Source organism: Tetrao urogallus (assembly GCF_951394365.1).
Source record: "Tetrao urogallus genome assembly, chromosome: 2".
NCBI lineage: Eukaryota > Metazoa > Chordata > Aves > Galliformes > Phasianidae > Tetrao > Tetrao urogallus.
In genome coordinates, this window is record NC_136814.1 from 5,219,289 (window position 1) to 5,243,677 (window position 24,389).

The window sequence follows — 24,389 nt, forward strand, 5'->3', positions numbered from 1 at the left end:
CAAAAGATTATTATGGCAGAATTTGGGAAGAAGACAGACAGAATCTGGTGGAGGAAGTCAAACCAACTTTATTCAAACTGAAGGACAAAAAATGAAAGAAAGACAAGAAAATATTGTTTCTTTAACTGCTTTAAATAAAGTGTAATTGTTTACCGTGGCTTGGTAAAACATTTTTTAGCAGAAAAATTAGCTGCAATCTAATTCAACTTTGAAGTACCTAGGGCGGATAAATGCTTCTATGCATATGCTAATTTCCTCCCCTAGTTCTGCAGCTAATTCTCCATTTGTTAGGGAATTTATAGCAATGTGAACTTTATGAGGTGGATTTTAGAATGGTTAAAAGTATTCTTTAGCTAAGGGGACTTTGCTGTTGATAATGTATTCAGTCTGTAGGTAATTGTTGGAGTGATGTACAGCTTATTTCATAAAGATCAGATTTTACCCAGAAAGAAAGATTCTGACGTTCTATATATTCATGTAATATTGATCTAGTGATATGAGGTTTTGATTTTTCTCTGGTGGCACAAATACCAGACACTCAAGTTCAGATTACTTGTGCACAAGGAATATTATCTAGCAAAGCATCGTTAGGTTAATTCAAATGAACTCTACTATCTTTCAAATCTGCTGCTGAGAGTGGATTATAAATCACACTTTTGCACCAATCTAGTGAGGATTTGAGTAGTTACAGATCTAGGACTGCTTAATTCAGTTTATAATGATTGAAGCTATTTGCTATAGGGGTTCTGGATTAATTCCTGTCTGTCCAAAGGGCAGGTGGCTGCTGTGTATGGATTGGCGTGCTGAAGGCACGCACTTAGACACTTGGGACAGTATTCCTTTCAGCAGTCATTACTCTTGTATCTTGTTATTCTCCATCTTGTAGGGTGGAGTCTTTTTTTTTTTTTCTCTGTCCACAGCTCTGTTTACTCTCGAGCTCTGCAGCTTGGATTCTGTAGCTCCAAACGTAGCAGCTGAAATGTTCATTCTGGATAGCCATACATTCCCCAAGCGTGTAAAAGAGAAGGAAGTTATCACGAGTGTGACTTTGCGCCTCTTTTTGAGGAGGTGGGAGATGCAGGACTTCTAGGCTGAGCTAGGTGTAGCATACTGAGACAAAAATGGGTGAATATGGCTTAGTTTTTTTCTTGGAGTGAACTGTGCTTTCCACACTTTTCCTGCTGAAAACATCTTCTCTGTACTTGCCAAATTTTGTCCAATGAGCCTTCTTTGTTATTATTCAGCCACTAAAGAGAGGTGACACCAAATAGCAGTTAATCGATTATGATTTTTATTTTACTTTTAATACTATGCACATAAATTAGAAGTGAAAGCAACCTCTGAGGGTGTTTTGAACTCTTCTCCAGGCCTGTTTATACATGCAGGGGCGCTAAGGTCCTGCTGTGACTCCCGTCGTTGGAGGCAGTAAGGTTTTGGTGCTGTTGTGCCCATGTACATTCTTGTTCTTGCCTTTGGGCGGTTACATACTGCTTCTGGGCCATTCAGATCAGTGAAGAAAAAAAAAGGAAAGAAATGAAGTGGTGTGGAAAAAAGAAAATGTTGAAATGTAAGAAAGGAAAATTTGCAGTAGGCATTGGTCATCACTAGAATTGCTTGTACCTGTAGGGCTTCAGTAATTTGTGGACATTCTAGGTGGTAGCTTTGTATGTGAATGAAATAACAAAGAGGTGTTCTGCTCGTGGGTTTCATGCATTTCACAAAAAATAGCTTGGTATTCTAGGAGGAAAAAATGGCCATGAGAGAAACCATCCATGGATGATTTCCTTGCTGGTTAGGAGCTGTTGACTCTGCACCTGTTCAAGATAAAAGCAAACAACAAAAAACCCATCACCCAGAATGGCAGGACACAGCTGCACAAGCTGAGCAGGAGCCAAGAGCCATTCATTCATACCAGCATTAAGAAGCTTAGCAAGCAATATAGATTTTAAAGTCCACATGACTGATTGTGAACTGTTCTGAAAAGCCTCAAGTCTAGTGATTTCAGCAATGCTTTGGGGAGTGAAGGCTACTTGAAGGTCTACCCTAATGAACAAATCAAGCCTGGAGCAAAGTAAGATGTATAATTCATTCAATTAAGGAGCAGTAGATTACTGCAAGTCAGAAGAGAGGAATACAAAGTGCAGTTGGGTTTTACAAGATCCAGTATACAGTAGACATTGTTGGTAGAGAGTAGAAATGGAGGAGGGAAAAAAAAAAGCAACAGCACAAAACCCTACAGATTTTTGGTGCTTGTAGAGAATGCAGAAGTACTTATGACTCAAGTAAGCAACATAAAAATGTGGACAGGATTGTGGCAACAGATGTATTTGCAATAGGGAACTGAGGGGGAATAGATGGTTGCCCACAGAAAATAAGGAAGAGAAGACCAGCAGAGCTCGTTAAGGCAAACATTGGTTGCTTCTTAGAGTGAGATGCATGTGAGTAGGCAAGAGGAAACTAAAAATTTTTGAAATAGGTCCCAATTAAAAACAGTATTCTTTTGTCATAAGTAGGTATTGGCGATAGCAAGCCCTGGTAAGCTACAAGAATTAGCTAAATCTGAAAGCCTTGCGGCTGTAGCAAGTGGAGAAGGAAGGAGAAGAAAATGTGAACGTGTTACTTATCTTTGAAACAGAAAAAAACAGCAAGACTAGAAAGGCATGCAAAAATAGTTAAAAATATATATATTCAAATTGTTCTGAATGTGAATCATGTCAAAGGATTTACAATTGCTACAGGCATTATGAATGAGAAGTTGTGATGAATGGCAATGTATCAAGTTGGACAGAAGTGTGCAAGGTGACTCAGGGTGCACCGCTAAGCACAGTTTAATTTAACATCTTTATTAATGATTTTTGAAGAGTACATAAACAGCTCATTAATTACATTTACAAATGATGCTACATTAGGCAGCGTTGCAAACACTAGAAAAGGACAGAGATATATGATGACAATTGATTACAGAGAGTGCAAATACAACCTCATCTAGCATCCTCCACAGCACCAGAAGGGAAACTGCCTTCACTTCAGTGGAAGATAGGTCAGAACCAGAGCTGACAGCTACAGTGGAACTCGGAATAGGAAAAGTCGTGATAGCATATGGGGAGGAAGAATAACCCAGTTCACAGACAGTCAAAGGGAGGAGAGTGCTGGAAAACTAGCTTAATGAGGAAATGGTCTTGAATAATAAGCCTCAAATTAGATACACTTAGAGTGAATTGTTTTGTTTCGTTATTATATATTATTGAGCTGCCTACAGAGAAATGATGGATGCCACAGATGTGGTCGTTTTTGTTCCAAAAGGGCTGAGGAGACCAGGAATAAGATTATGAGTAGCTCAAAACTAACTTACATGTGTGTATGTGTGTGTATGCATGTATTTTCATCTGAGGAAGATCCTTACCATGATCTCAATAAACTCTGCAAATTGTTAAATGCACTGCTATGGTAGAGGGGAGAGAGAAGAATCTCATTGTGTGCGTGACAAAATGACAGCTAACTGGTGTAGCTTATGCTAATTTGTGGTGTTTGCATCCAAGATTTCCAGGCATGGATCAGAGCAACTCTGTTAACTCTTGGGAGAGTGCTGAAATCTCATCTGAAAATGTTGGTATCTGCATTAAAAAAAACCTGTGATGGGTAAAAGCAGAAACGAGATGAGGGAATATAATGAAATGCCAGCATGGCTGCCAAAGTTCATAATTCACCAGCAGTCCAGCCATGGGCAAGAATTTGCATAGCCATTATGGCAGAGGAACGTCAGGATCAAATTTGATCGTCCATGGAATTGTTGAGAGAGAAATCAAACAGCCCCTGACATTTGTCTCCTGCCTCTTTTATGTTCCATGTGATATTTCCAGTGTCACATCAGCTTTTTTTAGTCTCTATTAGGTCAGCTATTACATCTAGCTTTTTGATTACCAAAGTGTTTGTACTCATTATCTGCTTGTCCCGAAAACATGCATTGCTTTTTCATCTGTGCCGGTTGGTGTAGCTGTGCCCACTGTAGGGTACTTGTGCTGTTCTCTGACTGTTTATGTGCTCTTTGGCAGTGATGAACCTTTTGTGCTGGACGAGTCTATCATGTATACAGCACCCTGGTGAAGGGGATACTTACAGTATTGTTTCTGTGTAGCTCCACTTAGGTTGTTACAATTTAGTGGGGGAAAAAATTATTTACAGTCATACAAGGTGTTTATTTTAGAAATAAATAGTTGGCATGTATGCAAATTGATTTTTAAGTGTACAGAGTAATATCTTATTCTTGGTCTATCTAACACCTTACTAGCAGATGCTGTCCTGCATCAATTATATCTCCACTGTCTGATTCACTGGGAAGATGTTACAGGCACTGAATCTTCACTGAAAGGAGCAGAGTTAAAATTTTCCATTAGATGACTTTTCCATTGCTTGTTTCTATTTCCTAAGTAGGAATCTTGCAGGCCAATTAACTGCTGGCTTATTGGGCAGACCAGAGGAGCTGTAATCACTATTCTTAAGGATTAAATTGGCCTGATGTTTACACATTGTTTGAGATCATTTAACCTGATGTGTTCTGACTTTGCTGGAGAACCTCCTGCTCTGCTGAGCCTTGCATATGCTGCTTCGAAGCCATTCAGTATTCTGGAACTGTTCTTTACATGGGGCACTCCCCTGCCATGTACTTCATTCAGGCTTTTCTTGTTGTTGAAAAGCTTCACTTGAGGTTGGTGGAAGCTGTAGTTAGAGACTTGCTCAGCATCACTGAAAACCAAATATAGAATAATGCTGTGGATTTTTGAGGTTGGGATCAGCCAAAATGGCTCAGCACGTTTGCAGAAAAAGGCAGTGCTGGTCTTCACCAGAAGGAAGGAGGCTTCCTCTGCCCCAGTGCCAAAACAGAGCAACTGTACTGCAGGCTGTAGCTCTACAGAACTGGGACCAGCAGTGCAATTTTCAGAATCGCTTCCTGTTGGCAGGGGTGAACTGTAAAGCTTTAACAAGGAGTTAGACCACACTCTTTGGCTCTTCCTAAGGGGAGAGTTATGGCTAGTGTGGGAGTGAGAGGAAATCCTCAAAGAACGTGGTTTCATGAGCTGCCAGAAGAGACCTGCTTGCCACCAGCAAGTACATTGACAGGGTTAAATACCAAATACAGATGTTTTCCTATTAGATCCCTAGAGTCAAACTGGGAAGAGCTCAGTGTTGGCAGAGTTCAGCCTTGCTAGATTAGCGTGCTCTTGTGCAAAAGAAAAGAAAACAACCACCACCAAAACCCCAAAATGTCCCCATTCTCCTTGCACTAACAAGTTTGTACAGAAGCACAACCTATTTATTATTCAGAAGATTGCATAAAAATATATTAAGGAAGGTATCTGCCGCTGATCAGTTTATAGCGCTGCAAAAATAACTAAACTACCTTTTTAATTGCCTTACATATTTTCCCCATCTATAATCAAGGATTTTTAAACACTTCTCAGTTATCTGGTAATAATGTTGGTATCTGTACTTGCTGCTGCAAGGAAGTTGTCCTTCTGGTAAGGGTGCAACTGTATCTTTGAGCTTCCTTTCAATGGAGACCTGTAGTCACTGTAATGTCAAAATCTTCTATCATAATCCATAGACTTAAACTTTTAGTATCAGTTTTGAACCTTGAGTATTCTTGGCCCCCCTTTCTGTAAACTGTAGAAGTAATCAAATAGGAATTGTATTTGAATTGTTAGAAGGTACTTGGAACGGTGTGCTATAAAGTATCAGTCTGATAGGCTGTTTTACAGCATTGTCTGTACTTACCTTCTCTCATTACGCAGTTACGTTTTAGGGAAAAATCAAGTTTTGTCTTTTTTATTATAAGGAACTTGCCTTCTGCTTAGTCTGTTATCATGGCAATAAGTTAAGTTTGAAATTCTCAGGTTGATTTCTATCTGTTTTTCTGGTATACACAGGCTGCTCCAAAAGTAGTGCCTCCTGTGTCATTGTGTTGGCCTACGAAGTCAGAGGGGGATGTTGGTGGGATGGCAGTTGAGGCTGAACCTTCCAACCAATATTCCATTCTATTTTGTTGCTGTGTGACTGATGGCACCAGATGGGATGACAGAATGATGTCTGACATGGAAGTGCGTGAGAAGCGAAGGTGTGGCACTGAATTCCTCCACATGGAGAAAATGGCACCCACTGCTTGCTGACCACTTCTGGAGACCAAGTAGTGGCTGTCAGCACAATGAGATGGCGGGTGTTGCGTTTCAGAAGTGCTGATAGTGACAGTGGATCACCTCCACTGTTGCAGGTTTTCAGAAGCAAGGTATACAGGCTCTTTGTCATTACTGTTAGTAATGCATTGCTAATGGTGGTCACTATGTTGAAAATAGTGTTTTTTAGCTGAGATTTTTCTATGTGAAATAGTGTCATTGTTTTACTTGTATCTGTTGTAGTTTCCATGGAATTTAATAGGAGGCATTACTTCCAGAACAGCCTATACAGATTCATATCCATCAATCACAAGAACTGTTCTGGTGGAAAACTTCTGCAGAATCATAAATCCACTTTTTTTTTTTTTAAACGCTTGTTTAACTTGTAGGCCACAATAAGACTAACCCTATATTTTCAAAGAGCTTAGACCTCCACTTCATTTTTTATTTACTTTTTTCTCCTCTTAGATATTTTTTCAGATAATATCTTTAATAATTGAAGCTGCTGCATCGATTTTTAACAGGCCATAATAACCAATTCTGCTTTAAACATCTGCATCTTTAGGATATTGTGATCTTTTCTTTGGAATGTAGGAATTGCTACAGCTGGTCATAATTGAGTTAAAGCCCGAGTGAATCAGCTGTCAGTTGTTCCATGTTCTCCCAAAGATTCGTACCAAAATGATCTTGGCAGATTCGAGAAACAGGATTGTGATCAATAAGGATTTCACTAAATGAAATGGAACTCAGTTCAGTGAGATCAAGTGTTATTTCTCGCACCTAAGCAGAAATACTTATTCAGCTAAGAAAGGTTATGGAATGAGTGTAGCCCTAGGCAGAAGTTCCTCAGAAAATAAACTGGGCTTTGTGGCTCGTTTGCTGCTTGTAATGCTGTGGGGAAACTGAAAGAGGAGCAGCTGTTGTGTGAGACTTCAATGAATGAGACTTAGTAGGGTCTCTAGGTTCTGTACTGTAGTAAACTAGACCGGCACACACAGTTTTTCAGCCAGAGATTATTAGGAAGCTGGAAAAAAAAGTATCAAAAGTAGCGAAGGAATGAATTTATAGTCTAGAGAATAGAAGCCTAAAGGTGGGAAGACAGATTTTAAAAAACATGCATAAAACACTACAGAAAAGTTAAAGATGATCTGCCTACAGGTAGGACAAGAAGTAACAGTCTGAATTTATAGGAATGGAGTTTTAGGGTGGAAGTTGAGTAATCGTAAAGCACTGGCAAAGTTGTTTAAGGAAATTATGGCTCCATCTGTGGCTGTTATGAGGAGTAAGCTAGATAAATATATTCCACAAGAAGTCTGTACTCTGAAGGGATGAATCTAAGACTCCTTACAGTCTTCCATGATTTCTAGTACAGCTGAGGCTTGCCAAATGCACGTACCAGAGCTGGAGCTGCCATCCCTAGCAAATGTCTGTAGTGTCTTTGGGTCTGAAATGGGAAAAGGACTGCTGATTCGAAGTCATTCCTGGGGTTTGAAAAGTGACCTGTTGTGTTCTAGATGTCTAGGGTTCTAAGTGGGTCAAAGTAAAGGATTGCATCTTGATTCATGCTGGTGTCCTCTAATTGCATCCTACTTTTGCTGATAAATAGAAAGGAATCCTAGACCAGTATCTTCAAAAGTGTTCTACTTGCAACCTACGTAAATGATCTGTGATCATCCATGCATCTTGTAGAGCAGTGTGTCCAGCTGGGCTGAAGCTCTGCTGCTCTAACAAAGGGTCTGTGTGTTGGTGATCTTTTACTATCTATTTATCCTCTTGTTCTTTATATATTAACCACTGTTAAACACCAAACGAATGAGCTCCAGCAGCAAGAGTGTTGCAGCCTCATGGAAATCGGCAGATAACCTAGCCCTCGTAGAATCTGGCTGTACAATGCAGAGTAAGAGTAAGTTTATGTTGTAAACCAGCAGCATTCCATTAAAACATTTGCACAGTTTTTTTTGTTCGTTTGTTTCCTTGCCAGTTTGTTTCTTCTCTCTTGCTAGGGAGTTGCTGGGAACAGTTTTCCTGTTGAGATAAATGCCTTAGATTTATGCAACTCCTGTTATCTGGCTACCCTTTTTGCTCACCATGGAGACTTCTCTGCAGACACCAAGAAGATAACTAGCTTAGGGTGTGCATATAGTGCATGTAATAACATTGAGGCTTGTGTACGCTTTTTTGAAAAATAATGCACTTAAATGTTGCTTCTACATTGTACAGTTGGTTATACATTCAGTGTACATTTCCTTAGAGGCTCCAGATTTATTTTGTTTCAGCACTGCTTTAATAAGAAGGCCGTGTTATGAGGAAGTCATGATAGTCCGTTTTGTTGTTCTGTGATGATGTAGCTGCTCTATAATGTGGTGATTTTGTGGTGGAGAAGATGGAGAAAAGTTGTTTTGGTTTGGTTTAATGAAACACTGAATACACATCTCAAACTGAACTAGAGGAATAAAAAGAAAATGGCTTGACAAAGAATATATTTTGTATGTTTGCATCTGTCATGGGTTTAAACTGTGATAATTCACCCTTCACCCCATGGAAATCTTGCACTTAAAAGATTGGAACTTTCTAGAAATGTGGCTATGTGCTTGATAATGACCTGTCTCATTAAGGAAGGACAAAGTACAAATCTGTTGGGCAATGGACCAAGATGCTAGATTCCAGAGACAGCTCATAAAACGCAGGGATTGCTGGAAAGCATACATCATAAGGTGCAGGGAAGATAATTTACGTTTGTCCAGAGGAAACTGTAACTGGAAAATTTTCATTTTGATTGAAAAGGAGAAAAGACAAAAAAAAAAAGTAATAAAGTAGGAAAGAGGGATACTTCTTTGCGTGCAGATCTCAGCTGTCAGGAATCATGAAGTTTGTCCTCACTTGAATAGCGTGCTCCTGCAATGGAAATTCATAGACAAAGGTTGATGGCACATTAGAAGTCCTAACAAAGCTCGAAGCTGTGGCCATCAGACATACAAAGCCATCATTTCGCTTCTCTCCACTGACACCTTTCCTGTCACCTTGTTTGCAGTCTGTAGGCTTCTCCACAGGGCTCGTCTTTGCTGTACAAGGACATTGTGAAGGTGTAATCCCTGTTAAGACTCACAGGGTTCACAGAAGGAGCAGTAATACAAAGTTATGGTTGCAACAGGGTCAAATTCTTTGAAATGGACCGCAGTGACACTCCAGCAGGAATGCAGGGGAAATAAAAATTGCTTATTCACAGGCTTTCCTGCCGCAGGTACCTTCCGTGATGCCTACAGATGTCTGAGGGGCTGCCTGGCAGATCGTGACTTGCCACTATCAGGTTTTTTTTCTCCTCAACTTAATGACGAGGAAAAGAATGTGTGATGTTGCATTTTAGCACTGCGTGGTGCTCACAAGGTTCCTGTCACTTGGCATTTTTCATCTGGTAACTTTGAGACTCTTCTGCAGAGGCCATGTGTTGTTTTATTTAAACATTGCTTTCACTTGTCTGTACAAAGAGAATGATAATCTAGTATTTCTATCGGCCTTTTTCCCCGGAGTTGTTCCGTTTTTCAAATGGCATGTTAGAAAAAATAAGGACTATTTGGAACATTATGATATTTACATAGCTTATGTGCAAAGAACTGCAAAATTAAAAGTGGAAATGATTTTATCTATCAGACTTACCTAGGTTAAAATATTATATTAGAGCATAATATCTGTTGGAAATCAAAATATAAAGATACTGGGAATTAGATCTTAGAAAATAAACAGAAGGGGTGTTCTTTCATCAGCCTTATTTGCCAAATGTGTTTTCTCCATATGGCTAATACTTACTTGCAACTATGTGTGTTGTACAGAAATGATTTCTTAGCTACCTGTAAAGAAATAACTATGATCACTAGTTGGCTGCAAAAATTATACTGTTACCTGAGAGTTGTTCAACAAATTGTGATGTCATGTTAGTTTTTAAAGGCTTTGTGGTGTAAAACCAATCAAATTTGAATAATCTAACTGAAGTAAGCCTGATACATCATATTGTGTACTGATGGAACATCTATGTGTATAATTGTTCTCACCCAAGTATGAAATGCATGAAGTCCATATTGAAGTGAAACGGTTTAAATAGCCTTATTTTTTTTATTTCAAAACTGAGTTAACAAATCCTGGTGATGCCTGCCTGCCAATTAGGGTTTAATGCTTACCTCACGAAAGCAAATGGAGCAATTTCAGTATTTATAGTAATGGAAACTATGCTAAAAAGATGGTATTGTCACATCATTTCCTGAGGCTTTCCTCTTCACTGCAAAAGGGAGGATATATTTTTTTTAATTGGGATAATTACAGGCAAAGAAATTATTTATTTTTCTCTTTTTTGCTTCTAAAAAGTTAATTTACCTAAATGAAAACTCTGTCTGCACTGCTGTAGACTACACTCACTTGAGCTGACTTGAGCTTTGAATAATAATTTTTAATGAGGCACCGATACTCTTTTCAGGTTGAAATATAGAAACTCTTCCATTGTAGGTCATTTTCTAAGGAAAAAAAGTCAGCTTTTTGCTGGCTGTTTCAGGGTTGTTTGCTTTTATTGCATTATCACACCCTTCTGAGCTTTCTCTTCCATATGCTATGTGGGTAAATCTTTATTGTTTAAATCTCTGCCTGCATCTATTGCACACAAATGTGCATTTCCAGAAGAGGAGCAGACATGGTATGAAAACAAATAACCTGGCAAGTAATGTGATTTGGACAAAAAGCATGGATGGTGTTGGGGCAGTTATCCATTAGTGTGTTCTATTAGAACATTTTATCTTGCTACTGTGCTTTCATTAATATGGTGCAGATCTTTCAGCCGTTGTTGGTTTTGTTTCCTGCAAAGAAAAGGAAAACTCCAAGCCCAACAAGTTTTCACATCTATCGCTTGCTGCTATTACTTTTTCGAGGAATTAATCCCTTTTTGGGTATGACAGAGACAGCCATACTTTGTGCACATCATTTTACTGCCATAGTTCCAATGGGACAGTCCTCACAGTTGTAAGTAGGCAGTGCTGTACTAATGCAGCTTCTTTGCACTCAGTATTTTCTGTCCTTTCCTGAGCAGCTTTGCCAACTGGGTCGCCGTGTGTCACTATTTTGTTTCTTGAAACCAAAGATGCGGAGATGCAGTGTTTCTCCATACAGCTGCTAGTCACAGACATTCCTGTTTGACCTTTTCTTATCTATTCTTCCATTCTCAAATACACCAGGACAAAGTTCGGCAGCAAGGACAAGCTCAAGACAAATACAAGTCTTCAAACAGGCAATTTTTCTTTCTTCCTGCTGAATTAATGTCTCCCTTTCTAATTCCCTTGTTTACTTACTGTGGTATCGTGTTTGCTTTCTTTAACAGACTGTTCAAAACATCGTATTATTTCTTACTGCAGTCTAGAATCGTCGTGTGCGTTATTGCCTGTAGCTTTGTTTCTTTTAAGTATTTACACGCTGCCCTTCTTTGATCCCTCACAATGTGTTTTATAATGCTAAATTCTGTAGGATATTTATTTATCCGTTTCCCTAATCTCTCTCCATCTTCATTTTGTTCTGTATTTTCACGTGTTCTCATTATTACCCCCTGTTTAATCCTTGGCAGAATTACCAAGGGGCTTTGACAGTCGCAGATGCTGAGTTGAACCAGAGTGCTGCATTATATAGAAGTTAAGGTGTGTATCCAATCCTAACTAAATCAGTGGATGCATAAAGATTTTCTTATTTATCTCATGCTTTTTTCTTTTCTTCTTGATCCCAGCATGGAGATGCCAACGGAGGCATAGAAGCTGAATTTTTGATGCAATATTAATACCTGACTGTTTATAGTTCACCAATTTAGAACACGCAGCTTCCTCTGTTCTTAGGAAAGCAAGCAAGCCTATACTACTGTATTTAGATATCAAAAGGAAAAAAAAAATATCTGCTAAAAAAAACAAAACAAAAAACAAATAGGAGTCATAAAAATGTTTCCTTAGCCCACCAACAGTTTGGCAGTCTGATAAATATATTACTAAAAAACTACAAGGTCTGTGCTGTCTGATGTGGGTTCATTCAATTAACTGAAGCTGCAGTGCAAAAGGAGGTACGTAGATTGATCCAACTGTAATTTCTCATTTATTTCCATGGAAACAACAACAAATACAAAGAACACAGTGGCACTATTTGATAGAGCAAATTCTCAGATGCAAAGCAATGGTTTTTAACAGTCACCACCATTAGCTGTGCATTCTCACTAGTGATGAGCAAGAACCTGCATTCCAGGCTCATAAAATTCTGCTCCAGCAGAGGTGACCACTGTCACTACTGCTGAAATGCATCACTCACCCCTCACTGTGCTTACATCCACTGTTTAATCTCTACAATTTTTCAACAAGCATCAATGAATGTTAATAGCTGTGATTTTTTTCTGCATGGGGGAAGTTGATGGCACCTCTTTTTTTTCATATGCACTTCCATCTCAGACGCTGTTCTATTAGAGTGCCCCTCTGCAGCCACCTGTCACACGGCAGCAACTTGTAATGGGATATTGGTGAGAAGGGTTAACCACTGCTGCCATCCCACCCACATCCACCTCAGCGTAATGACATAGGAAGCATTACTTTTGGAGCAGCCCTCAATTATCAATTGTGTTTCATTTCGGTACTTCCCCTTTAGGAGCTATGGATGTTCAAGACAGCTGCTGCTGCTGGTGACTGCAGCAGATGTTAAGGCTGAGGCACATGGTAAATTTAAGGATGCTGAACCCGATCACCCGCTGCACTGCTGACTTGAGTTCATCTTGCTCCCAATCAGTGTTTTAAAAATAACAAGAGCTGCGGTGCTGCTCATCACCATTTGTTGTGCATACTTCCGTTGGTATTTGGTTCCTTCATTTATAGTTGTGTTGTTGTTTTGAAAGGGAATGGGGGCTGTTTTACCTTTTTGTCACGAATTTGGCCCAAATAGCAGTTGTTTTTTGGAAGGCCTAATGCAGCATTTTCATCCTTATTTTGAAGACGACCAGCGACAGAAGAAATAATTTGTGGCAGTATTTTCTCTACCTTGTCTGAGAATGACTGATTTTTTGATAACTACTTAAGTGTAAGAAAGCAATCTGAGATAAATGCATTTCTGCACAGGTTGCAGCGCTCCTGTTTCTCCTACCGCCTGCCATAAATTCAGGTGCAGATGTCCTTGGGACTCCAGAGATAGTTAGCATGTTTCAGCTAGATAGGAAAGCTCACAGAGCCTTTCCAGAGTGGTGGTGGTGGTGATGCCCAGAGTTGATTCAAGGTGTGAAACCTGCCTGTTCACCCTTTATATTTGAGAACCCAGACCAAAAGAAGCTCTGTCGTAGCCGTGCCACCTGAGCTGTGTGTTAGTGTGATTTATCATCCTCCCTTTCCATTGCAGTGCAGCTGTACTTTAAGTAAATGAGACCATTTTTCTCCATTATCTCCTTGTTAAGAAAACCAGCCCTTGCATTTTTCCTGAGTGTAGGACTTCTTTGGATAAATATACAATGCATCACTTTACACAGTGACACTCTGCTGGATTCCTTGTACGGAGCCCTGCCAGAGGAGGGAGAGCTGAGGTGGTTTAGAAAAGAAATGCGTGCACCTTGCATGTCTTTATGAGGTATGAGTTTCTTATGAGTCTGGGGAGAATAATTGAATGCTACACAGGTGTTGGGGAGGTTTTATTTAAATGATAGGCTCTAAAAAAAGGCTGTGGAGTATAAAATAGAAAGCTAAATTCTCACTAGTACTTAAATAACAACCTGGACTTAACAAAGACATTTCCAGCCAAATAAAACATTGGATAGTTTAAGCAGATTTTGTTAGTTAAAGATAACTCCCTTGTCCTTATTCTGACTTGTGGACAGTACATATTTCAGCTGTGACATCCAAAGCAGGATAGCGAGCAGGCAGAAACACTCAGGAGCAGATGCAACATAAGACTCATTTGGGAAGAGCTTGAAAAGATAAGTTTGGAAGACCCAAGGCAAGCCTCAAATGGTGCGAATGCTTGTGGAGGGTCGATTGCAAGCAGATGCTCAGCTCTTCAGAGGTACAGTGGGGTGTGTGGCCTGTGCTGGGGAGGCTGGAGACTTCCTAGAAGCTAATTTGATGCATTGGCTGTGTGATGGTTCCATGTATTGTTATGGGTGCTAATGTGTAACTAAACTGTCCCTACGAAAGAGCTGCTGGGTGCTTCATGTTTTTCAACTTGGGATGTGCTGGGAGCAAGGCCCGTGAGGGAGTGAGTCAGTAGTAAGGTTGTCACCATGCTTGAGATGTTTCCACGTCTTGTCTTAGAGTGTGCTGGTCTGCAAGGAGGATGGATTTGGTTACAGAGAAATGGCTGCTGACCATGATTAAGTGCTTCTCCGATAATTAGTAAGCGCTAATGGTGCTATTAATATCCTAAGGACTTGCTGTTAGCAGAAGGAACTGCTTTGTATTGAAGAAAAAAAGATTTTAGTATGTGTCCAGGCCTTTTCCCACAACTGGTCATTGGAAACCTGTGCTTCTTTGAACTCTTCTTCTTTTTCTTTGGAAGGCCCAGGAAATCCTCATGTAAATCCTGTGGGCTCTGTGGGCATCAAGGAAAGCACTGTCCTGCACAGATAATATTGAGGGCCGGTGTGCTAAGTTTGTGTCAAGTGATAGTTAATTCTGAAATAAGAATGGGTTTTCATTGGTAAGATTTCTAACACGTGAAATCTGTAGGGAAAAGCTATGTGTGTAGTGAGCCAGTTTGCTATTATTTCCTAGCTTCTTCTAGCATGTTTCTAGTGTGTTAAGTTCCTTCAGAATTCGTTGTTCTGATATATTGCATAAATAAATCAAACTCTGTTAATGGTGAAGAGCAGGCTTGCAGTTATACACTAACCTCTTCTAAGATACTATCAGGAGAAGTAAAACCTTTCAAGGGCTCTTGAACACAATGGAAATGTTTGTTTTCTCAGGAACAAAAATGTGAAATTGCTTGACTGGCTTCCAAATAGACTGATGGTATGTGTGGTTTTTCCTAGTCGTCGTGGATGAAAATTTGGGCTATGCCACAGGGAATGAAATTGAACTCCCATGTTGTGCGTCTGGAGTAAATCTTTGAGTATGAATGTAAACTCTTTCAAGAAAATGTCTTCAGTTGGCATAATGACAGCAATCAATAATTAATTAATGAATCAAATCACAGATTGGAGAAGGAAAAGCTCTGTAAAGGTTCTGGTGCATCACGCATCACCAAGTTAATGTCAGAAAACAGCATCAGTGAAAATGATCAGAGCTGAGTCAGTGTTCCGTGGTAAAAAAGCATCAAAATCTGAAGTCTCTGCGAAAAGATTTCTGAGGTGTTTTTATACGTTTTTATTTTGAATGTGACAGGAGCCATCGTGTACTTGGGGTTTCACTGCAGAAGTGCTCAGCTGTTGCTGCGAGCCATTTAACTGTGCTTATTGAAGCTGAGGGTCCTCACTTCCAATCAGTTCAATGTAACGAAAATGATTAAAGGCTTAAAGAAAGTAATAATTTAAAAGACAAAAATGCTGGTATACTTTGAAATCTAATAAGCAGTTTTTGCCATAAGCGGCAATGATAGACAAAGCCACAGTAGTGAAGGACTTGCTAATAATTAGATGTGTACTGAGGGCAAATGCATGAATAACTCTGCCTTAGCTGGCGTGATACTCAGTCTGCGGAGAAGTTTTGGACTCAGATTCCAGAGCCATAAACTACAGCAGGTAATACAGAGCACACAGAGAGCCAAGACTGACTGTTTGCTTTATTTTGCTTGCCTTAGCTTTTAACTTTAAGGTTTTAATGTTTTTCATTACTGAAACAGCATATACATTTGGTTGACATGCCAGTGTGTGAGAGCTTTATGGAGGAAGCATGTTCTTGGTGTCCTGCCTAACTGAGTGAGTGCAAAAGCCTTGGCACACTGAGCTTGGGAGAGCAGTCCTGTAGTCAGGTCCAGCTTGGAAAAAGGCAAGCTAAAAGGGTCAGGAACTGATGTCTAGAGGGATCTCTGATTATTAGGGTCTGCTGGTGGACCAGGAGTGAAAGCTAAGGTGATAGAAATAAAATATTAGATTATCAGCTTAGCTAAATGATCTGATTGCAGAAGGTGGTTTGAATCGCAGTACCTTAGATAGCAAGTGTTGGATTTTTTTTTTCTTTTTTTTTCTTTTCTTTTCTTTTTTTTTTTTTAAATGCATTCAAGGATAGAACCCAAGCTTGGATAGCCTGGGAGAAGCCTTGGGAGGTGAGCTCGAGGTGGCAGCCACTATGAGAAGGGCTGGGATGAGCAGCTAGCTAGAAGAAAAATGAAGGATCTCTGAAAGGAAAGGGGAAGAAGTCAGCTATGCTTGATAAGGTGAAGATTCTCACGCTACTATTTGAAGAATTATTTTTTCCTTTGGAGAAGCAGGTAGGCTGGTGTGGACAGAAGTGGGCTGGGACAACAGGGGAGGAGGCTCCAGGCTTTGTAGCAGTGAGGTGCCTTTGGGGGCCCTGGCGGCTGTGTAGGGGGCCATGATTCACTTACACACCTCCCCAGGTAACGCGTGACTGTTGGGAAACAGCTACTGCTGAATCCTGATTACTCACTTTCCAGCTGTTACTGAACTGGTGCGGGCCAGAGGAGCATGCAAGTCTGCAGGGATGCATGTAAAAATAGTAGGGACTGTCAATGGAAATCATAACCTGACTCATTAATGCAGCCTTCATAGCAGTGGGAAGAAAACGGTATCTTTTCTCTGGTACAGCCAGCATCAGTAATTAGCCATGTTGTCACATTGTCAGTGCTGTACCGGTATTTTTACGGTAGCTACAGATGAGTTGTTCTTAGGCAGCTTATCGCTCCCTGCTAGAAACTTGCACTATGGTCCATGTGGAGATGTGAAATGAGGCAGCTAGGAGAAAATCCCAGAGTTCTCCAAAGAGATGTACAGGAGAAGCCTGAGCTGATAGGATGGCACGCACTGAGGGTCAACTAGTGCATGCTGGAAGACTATTCCTTGCAGCACAAACACTTCACCGAGTGCTGCCTATGCAGAGCCAGTGCTGCCCAAGTACTGGGCCCAGTCTGTGGGCTGGCACACTCATCTCACTCCTCAGCCTGCTCCTGGGGCTCACAAAGCACTCACTGCAGCTTTGTGGGGAAAATGTTTCCTGCTGCTTCGTTCCCTTGCTGCCCTTTTTCTTATAACCAACAGAAGGTTGAAGGAGAGATCACAGATGCATTAGAAGTGTTTTATTGTAAGAAGCTTTAATGTACCTCCTGTGCTTTCTCAACAGATGCAGATTACATGCTTTTGTTGTTGCCATTATGTAGATAGTGTTAAAAACTATGATAGTTTTGAGAAGTCTTAATGCTACCCATGTCAAGGTAATGTGAGCGCAGTAGCTTAGCCTAACGGATTTTTAATTAGGGTTGTTGATTTTCTTTTTACATTGTTACCCAGATAAACAGAACAAATGGAGAAAATCTAATTGATTTACCTTGCTCAATTTATCTGAATGTTTTTGATAACATTTGACATCATTTTATTCAACATGCTGGAGAAAGGAGAGCGATGGAATGTTTTGTTCTTTCTCTTGTGTTATTTTTGGTAAGTGTCTGGGGTGCATTTAGATAAACTACAGAGCTAAGTCTGAACAAGAAAGACCTAAATATCCAGTGAATTACTCCTATTTGCATTGAGAAATTAACTGTAATTAGCATTCAAGTTTTAATGATATTGTATTTGTGAAGCTGATAAGACCTCTGGGAGCGTGGTTGCAAGGAACTTCCATTGTTTACTATATGCAAATCTATCCACTTAGCTTTAATTAGAGGTTGAAACCTGGAGCAATTATCAGCAGTTGCTTTAGTATTAATGAGCTTGACGGAGCTGTCCATCATGTTGTTTTATGTGATTGAGAATTATAATATGGAATCCCAGTTGGTTTGCTGCTCAAAGAGCTTGCATCCTTCATTGAACACACAACTATTTCATTTTGTGTGCTATGCGTTTTGTTAGCTCCAGTCATCGGAGAGACTGAAATCCTTATAAATTTCTATAGCTGCTATTTTCGGCCTTGTGATGGGAGACTATATGGGAGAATTTCTTTTAAAGCTTACATTGCCAATGAAATTCGTAAAATAAATGTTCAAAGAGAGGCTATATGGTTGCAATATAAAATTTGGTTGCTTGACGTCTGAATAATATAGTTTACAATAAGCGCTGACTGATGAATTTCCTCACAAAATTAGCTGACGTCTCTTCCTATGTAACAGCACTGGAGTGTTTCCATTCATCTGCTGTTTTTAGCAAAGGACAACAAGAGGGATGTAAGGGAAGGAGAGAAAAAGCATATAATGCCTAGCCCTTAAGTGGTTTTATTTCACACTCAGGGTAATGGAAGCTCTAAGCCCTGGTTACTTCTGTTGCAGCTCTTTTATGTTCTTTGGAAGAAGCAGCTTTTGTGTGGAAGAAATAAAAAAATTTCCATGGAAGATCTATATAGAGGGGGGAAAAAAAGTTAGAAAATGTTGCTTGATGTTAGCACTCTGTGAACACTGCGTAAAGTTGTCTATTTTTGGACTGCTTCTTTGTGAAATTATTCTCCCTTTCACAGGCCTTTGAAGGATTAGAATAGATACAAAGATGTATAAACAAAATAGCTGCTTTATATTTGTGTGGGTTCATTGCAGTTTGATAGGCAACACAATATTATAGCCACATCTTGTGCTCTGGTAGGTAAAGCTGAAAGGAAAGGGCTGCTGGCATTGTTGGTGTATCTTGGCATTCCTTAGGACGTGAAAAACTTGATAGCACTGTGTGATAATATGGTGCCATTGACTCTAGAGGGCTCTGGGCTCAAAGGCTGCATCAGTCATGTGTGAGAGTACCCCGGGGTGTGATGCTCCAGCAGGGATGGGAGGCTGAGACTTTTCCCTGGGGGCAGTTAAGAACCATGGAGATGTGGCACTGAGAAACACTGTTCCTCAGTTCCATCCTAGTGGGGATGGGTTGGTGCTTGGATTTTGGCGATCTGAGAGATCTTATTCAACTTTAATGACTCTGAAGTCGAGCTTTGGGGGGGGTTGTGACAGCAGGAGAGCAAATGTCTTTCTTGGGGTCCTGTCCTGCCACTGGGACTGGAGCTTGGCTCCTGGAGTGGTGGGGCAGTGTCCTTGCAGCAAGCTGGGCCCACCTCCTGCTGAGGGCTGGGATGACCTCGTGTCCGTGTGCTGCACAGAGCTGCTGCCCTTGACCAGGAAGCGCCTGGTGAAGCGTGAGGAGCTGCAGGGATAACGTGGAAAAGTAAGCCTTGTTTCTCACTGGGAGGACAGCTATAGAAAGTTTTAGAAGGCTAAATAACAATGCATGTTCTAGATCAGTATCTTTGACAGCTAAATACTGCAGGGAGAATAACACACCGAGTCTCGCTGTTTGTAATTCAAACTAAGCCAGCTTTAGCTGGGTGGAGCAGAGCTATGAATCAGATATGCAGCACCAGCACCAATTTATTCCTTCAGGAAAGCCCAGCCTGTAAGCCATGCACTTGTTAGTGAAACCATGCTTTTTAATTTATTTTCTAGGTGAGCAGAGTGAGGTTAAGGGACTAACACTCTATCATGTGGGCAATCAATTGGTTTTGTTCTATTGGTTTGCTGCGCAATTGCGTGGTGTTGAAAGTGTATCATATGGTGATATTCACAGTTTTTTCATCTTCAGAGAAAGGCCAGATAGGCATCATCAGGTTAGTAATCAGGCTGGCTGATTAGAAGCTCTTAATTGCTGTCTCTCAGCACATCACCTCTCCCCTTGTGGCCTGTGCGTCATTGCCCCAGCTGCCTGTGGAGGGGCCAGCTTTGGCCTGATGGTGTGAAATGGTGATCTATGCTTCACGTAGTGCTGGTAATTTGATTTAAGCAACAGATCACACAGACTGCTAAAGGATAAACTACCTCAAATAAGTTGCCTTCATGTGTCTTGTTTGAGCTGTCCTGTGGCAGTTTATTATTAAACAGTGAAAATGGGATTCTGCTTTTCCCCCCTACTTACTGGCATAAGAAGAAATTCAAAAATTGTGGCATATGTAGCCGTATTCATGCTTTGCATTCTGTTAACTTTATTATAATGGCATATGTATTTTTCCTACCGAAGTGACACACAGAGATCATTCTTCAAAGGTTTTTTTCTCCTGTGCTTTTCAGCAAAGAAGCTGTGATTTAGTCTGGCCCTAATTCACTCAGAAGGTTATGTGTGGTGAGGAGGAGAGATTTCTCTGTCATATTTCTAGATACTGCAAAGCTTTTTAACTGTCTTTGCCATGCTGACCATTTAATGTTTATTATATATCAACTTTTGTGTAGCAGATCTTATAGTAATACATATTTAACACTTATTGTCTTTATGGCTCCTCTAAGTCATTATGTTTATACAGATAAAAAACCCATAAATTGCTAGTGAATCAAAACCAATGTTAAGCTATATTTACGCATCTAGTCAGGCAGTGTTTCTGTTGTTGTTTAGGGCTCTTGAGCTTGTTAATGTCCCATTACTCTTTTATATTTACAGCCATTCATCAGCAGCAGCTTTGTTACAATTTTGCAAATATGCAGCGCAGTTAACATTTCTTAAAGCCTTTCTCTGGCAGTGTATTTTGCTGGTGTGTTGGTTTGTTTTCGTGTCTGACCTGTTTGATTTGTGCTTGTGAAGTCTGGGTGGCAGGAACCTGGGAGGAGGGAGCTTTAAGCGTTTGGTATAACGTGTTTTATTTTATTTGGGAATTGTACATGAGCTTAACGTTAACATTTCCCTGAGGAAAGATTTTTGCCCTCTCCCTGGTGAGATGCAAACCTTACCAACCAATAACCATGCTGAACATACCAGATAAGGCTTGGAGGTAGGGGCTGTTATTTGCTAGGGCTCCACGAGAATTCTGGAAGGTGATGTTTGTCCTGGATTTAACTCTTCGGTTTATTACATCAAATCTCTTCTGTGCTTGCCTAAGTGGTAACATTGATAAGTTCCATAGCAAACAGTCCAAAGTCATTGTGACTTGTCCCTGTGTGTCACTTCCAGTGAGGACAATCTCATCAAAGCTCGTGTTTGTTATTTAGCAGAGAGCGAGAGGGAGATGGGACCTTGTGGCTGCTTTAGAGCAGCTTTGATCTTCTTTTCCACTCCCTAACAACAGTGCACAGTGGTAATTACCATTCATTTTAAAACATATTAGAGAGGTAGGGTAATAAGTGAAAAGGGAATTTTGAGTAATTTTCAGTGTCGATGAATGCATTATTAACTCCCAGTGATTTTGCAGATGCTATGTCTGCCAGAAGAGCCTGAATGAGCGGTGCTTGCCAATCAACTCTTTAAGGAACGCTGTTTCTGCACTCAAAAAGGAGTAGTTCCAGTCAGGTCTACTTGTAAATCCCAACCTGGGATACATCTGCTGAGGCTGGCAGGATGCTGTGTTATATTACCCTAGCTCTGCTGCCTTTGTCTATGGCAAGACCAAAAATCCTGCTGGAATAGAAAACACCCTGTTTGTTTGATTGGTGCAGCCTTGGCTGGCTGTCTGCATCATGGAAGGGCAGTCAGCTTTGCAGAGGTGTCCAGGTGTGCACAAACAGCAATGAGAGGAAGCTGTGGGCCTTCTCAAGATCTTACAGCCTGCCCTAGTGTGAGTGAGTGGAGTACTTGTTTCCTTTGTCTTGTGGTATACAAAACTTAAGTAAGGGGCTTGCACCTGACCGTGCCTTCCTTGACATCAAAGTATTATCACATGCCAGCCAGTGTAATAATGTAAAAAAGGGAAGATTTGAACTTGTTAAATAAAAACAAGTTTTAAAAATTAGCCCAACTCATAGGTCCACATCTTTTTTTTTTATTTTATTTTATTTTTATTTTTTATTTTTTATTATTATCTGAGTTTATTTTGACTTTTAGACGAATTCCATGCTTAGTAAAGGTTTTAATGGAGTTTCTGAGCTCATAAATAGTAACACAGCTAAGTGATCATCTTTAATAATCCACTGGCAGTATTGCTTAGCAAGAAAAGTGTACATCTCAAAATGACTTCAGCAGAAAACTAATCAAGCTTAGTCACACTCTATGAGTGACTAACTTCGGCCTAGCAATTCTGCTTGATTTCTCATATACTATAAGAAATGCAGTTCTGTGGTTTCATGGAAGATTATCAAAACTAATAGCTTTTCAGTAGCTCTGCTGTTAAAGAATGCGATAGGATTTCCATGATCTTTTTTTTATTTCATTTCTTTCCTGAACAATATTGCAGGACTAACTCTGTATTTCTCTCTTCTGTTCAGTTTTGATGGCTGCAGCTTCCTAATATGCTATACTTATCATTCTTGAGATGTCTGTTTGGATGTGGCAAAGGGAAAAATGACAGCCAGTCAAAACACCCATGTGATGTGGTGGAGTCTTTGTTCTGATTACATTACAGAGTGGAATCTCAAATTCTCAATTTGAAATTTGTGTGCCATAAAATTGAAAGCAAGAAAAACAATTCCTGAGCAAACAAATAATGTAGCAGCAACTGTAAAAAGATAACTGTAAACTGTTTCCCATGTTATCCTTAAAATGCTGGCTTTCTTTTCTTCAAAGAACCAACAAATCGTCTACTCCTAAGAGATGTTTTTAATCAGATCAGTTGCTTGTCTGAATGTTTCCAAGAGGACTTTGCTTGGTCCTAAGCATTTTCTTTTATATCTTGCTATAAAATATTTGGGGAACAAGTAAGCATAAGGAAAATGCACTTAGTATTAGAATTAAGCCCAAGAATTCCTCTGACATCTTCATCTTTTCACAGTCAAAATACTGCTAAGGATATAGCGTTGGTGTTTTCTGAAAGCTTAGCTATTTCTGATCAAATTTCTCTTTTGAAACATTGCTTCTGTTCAGGATTCACTTGCATATCAGTTCTCCCAGGAGAAGACAAAGTTATTTTCACAGTACTTAGAGTTGGACTTAACTCTTTTCTTAAGTGTGAAGGAAATTAATGTTGTTTAAACACTTCCTTCTCCATCTTTTAGTTTTCTTCTACTGGGCATTTACAACCATAATTTAGTATCTGACTCACTTGCCATGTTTTTATTTTACTTCCAGTTTAGTTCTTGAGTCTCACCTGCAGTGCCTCTGATACCTAGCATCCAACAGTGGACATCCATTGGTTTTACATTGTGGTGGCTTTAGAAAGGGGAAAAAAACAGTTTTACAGCTCCTGCAATTAGAGCTCAGTATATTTGTTGTGTAATTACCTTCTGTTTCAAGTTGGTAGTAGGCATGTTGCTTTTGTATATTCCTTATTTTGGTAAGAAATAATAAGGAGAGTGTAAAGATGCTGGGGCACCCTGAAACTCAGCACGTCATATTTTGCTTCTTTGAGACCTGAAACAATAATAAACCTTTCCAAATTTGTATCGTTTTTTTGTTAAGCCATCTGGCTCGTCCTGTAAATAAAATATGTAACAATCAGGAAAGCATTTATAGCTCATCTACTGTTGATGCTACTAAATTAAAATTCTTGTAGATTTAATAATGCTGTAGTTCTTAGCCCCTTTATCAAAATGCTCTGCTCTGATAGCAGGAGCACCAGAGAGACTGTAGTGTGTCAGACCAGACCTCAGTCTCTGCTCTCAGAGTGACTAATAGCAAAAGCCTGGGGAAAAGCAAGAGAAAAGGAGAAGCATGCAGCAATATGAATTTACTTAATCTTTGTTTGCTTTTTTAATCTCCATTAAGCACTGAGTTGATGGTTTTGTAGAGTTACACATAACTCCAAGCTCTTGTTTCTGAGTTCTAATAGCTAAATTACAGCTTATCGTTGTGTAAGTGAAGTTAGGAATGCTTTTCAATGTGTATTAATTTATGTTTGTCAACATAGCATTTCATCTGCCATTTCATCACCTGAGCAGTCAATTACTATGCCGTCTTTCTGCAGCTGTTTGCAGTGGGATTTGGTTGGTAGCTGTCTGGAGTAGCTTTTCCCAGCACTGGTCCCTGCAGAAGCACAGGTTTGTGACTGGATTATTGATGTCATCTTGGTGGCTGCTGGTGGGCTTTGCTGAGCCCAAAGGCAAAGGTGTTGGCTGTCCTGAGATGTCGGTCTTGAGGGCTGCAATGCTCCCATATATTTCAGTAAGGTTGCATTGCACCTACCATTGTTAGATGCGCTTTTGAGCTTTGGTCAAACTTCCTGCCTGCTGTCAATTCTTTCAATTAAAAGT

General features: G+C 40.0%; 1 protein-coding gene across 1 annotated transcript in view; it reads left to right on the forward strand.

Moving 5' to 3' along the window:
* The window catches only part of MACROD2 (mono-ADP ribosylhydrolase 2), a gene marked incomplete at its 5' end in the record, with an annotated part of 837,700 nt that overhangs the window by 480,001 nt on the left and 333,310 nt on the right, over window positions 1-24,389 (forward strand).